The following is a 2,637-nucleotide window of genomic DNA, read 5'->3' as shown; positions in this document are numbered from 1 at the left end:
TGCACTCTGCCCTAATAAATTCTAACAGTTTAAAATCAATCTTGACAATAATAGCGGTAGCATTAGCACGTCGCAGCTACAATACGTCAGCCCAAAACCGCATACAAAACTACAACTGATAGACACATTTTATAAGATTTTTATTTACGGAACTGCAACAGCGAGTTGTGAGCTCCGTGCTGGTCGACCCATTGTTCAGTGCCTTCACCTTATGTTCATCAGTCTTCTGGATATGGTTTCCCCGGAACTCGAAGCTGGGTGGTTACACGGAAGAACGAGATACAGAGCTTTTCCAGAGACGCTAGTAAAAGGATTTTTCCCTACTTGCCGCCGTTCTCCCATCACTCAGCAACAGTTTGGGATAAATGTTTTTCCTCGCTTATACTTGGAATTAATACTAGAACCACAGAGTTTGAGAAGTGGTACGAGTGAAATTTTGGGGCAAAATCTGTTGAGACACTATCAATTAAGCTAACGAGATACGATTAAGGTATGTTGTGAGTGTGTTTTCGACAATTGTGAGACCTTTGGTGGAAACTGCCACAAAGCAGCTTTCGTTGAGAGCTATCATCGAACCGTTGATAGGTATCATTAAAACAGTTTGGTGGTCATCTAGTGAATGTCAAACTGATAGTCACTGACCGCAGAGCCTCTCTGTTAGAAGAAAGTGCTTCTTCACTACTTTTACTGAAGTGGAATGGCCCACCATTGACTCGTTTTGACGCTTCAAAGCAGGTGAAATCTTGACTGCTTCGTGAACGGCACTCTGCTATACACACCAACAGCAACGTAAGAGAGGGGACGACGTAAAACGAAATCCTTTCAAAGCTTTGGACAGTTCTACAAACTGCAGGTTAAAATATTTAAGTTTTTTCCCTTATTCAGTAACTTAAATTTCAAATTTACGTCTGTTCGCCTTACTGTAATTTATTTTTTGAAATAAATCTTAAACTGAGAAATAATGTGTAACTTAATTAATAAAACATGTGATAAAAGATTGACAAATTGGCTGTTGGCTTCTGTCTCGGGTTCTTCGGCCGACGTTCGTCTGATGATTTTTCTGACGTTTCGCCAGCACGAGTGGCTGGCATTGTCGAAGTTTCACCCTCTACTGCTGGTGGTGAACTGGAGCCGAGCTCGCGGCCGCAGACTTTACGTACCTGGCGCGCCAACGTCCAAGGGCTTCTCTGCGATCATTTGCGGTGCAGTTCTCTTGCTACCTGCGACGGTCGTTCGCTGCAGCAATGGAAGCCAGGATCCATTTATCCTGAGGCATTCTTCTTTCTTGTGAAGCTATTCTCGTGTCTGTGTAATTTTATACCTTCTCTAAACAAACGGGTGTGATAGTGCTTCTCTACAGCCAGAACTTCCGTGTCGGCGAATTTTACTACGTGGTCGGTCTCATTCAGTGCGTGCTCTGCCACAACCGATTTCTCCACCTGCCCCAACTTGCAATGTCGCTTATGATCTGTGATTCTGATGCTGATTGATCGTCCAGTCATTCCGACATTAACTTTTCCGCGTGTGCATGGTATGCGGTATATTCCCGACATTGCAAGTGGGTCCCTTTTCTCCTTCGTCGATCTGAGACACTCTTTGATCTTGTTTGTCGGTTTGTAAATAGTCTTTAGGCCGTGGTTGCGCAATATACGGCCGAATCTGTCCGTCACTCTGGGAATGTATGGCATAAAGGCCGTACCCGACATTTCTTCTACTGATTTCTCACTTCGCCGAGTGTTTGGCTGTGTTATACTTCTAATATAACTTGTGGAGTACCCGTTGCTCCCCAGAACACTTTCCAGGTGCTGTATTTCGCGTCTGAAGTGCTGCCGCTCACATATTCGTCTTGCTCACGTTACGAGTGTATTAATTTTGCCTCTTTTCTGGCTCAGGTGGTGATTTGACAGCTTGTGCAGGTATCGGTCCATGTGTGTCGGTTTTCTATACACGCTGTGTCTCAGGTTTTCACCATCCCTTGTGACCAGCACATCTATATATGGTAATTCCTTTTCTATTTCCGTTGTAAATTTTATGTGGGCATGGTGGCTTTTCAAGTGTCTTAAGAAGTCGCCGAGCTGTTCTTCACCATGATTCCACACAACGAAGGTATCATCGACGTATCTGTACGACACCTTAGGTTTACAAGGTGCCAAGTCCAGTGCCTGTGCTTCGAAATGATCCGTACTTCTAATAACCACCGGACTAACAGCACTACCCATTGCGGTGCCTTCCAGCTGCTCGAAGTAGTTGCCATTCCATGTGAAAAAGCTCGTGGTGAGACATGCATGAAAGAGCTTTGTGATGGCTTGCAGGAAAATTGAACCGATGTGCTCCAGGAAGTCACTGAGTGACACTTACGTGAACAAAGAAACATCATCAAAGCTGACCAGGATGTCGTCTGGCGAAAGTTTTAGTTTCTTCAGCTTCTCAATGAAATCTCCTGAGTCCTTAATGTATGTTCAGTCTTCCCCACGTGCGGCTGGAGCAGAGAGACCAAGTGTTTTGCCAGTTTATATGTCTGTGAGCCAGGAGCGCTAACAATCGGTCTTAGCGGAACGTTATTCTTTTGGTAATCCATACAGCCGAGATGGTAGGGCTTCTGTGTTGCGAAGGTTCCTCTGTGTATTCGCCGGCAGA

This window comes from Schistocerca cancellata, chromosome 6 (assembly GCF_023864275.1).
Source record: "Schistocerca cancellata isolate TAMUIC-IGC-003103 chromosome 6, iqSchCanc2.1, whole genome shotgun sequence".
Classification (NCBI taxonomy): Eukaryota; Metazoa; Arthropoda; class Insecta; order Orthoptera; family Acrididae; genus Schistocerca; species Schistocerca cancellata.
Note: the sequence above shows the minus strand (reverse complement) of the source record.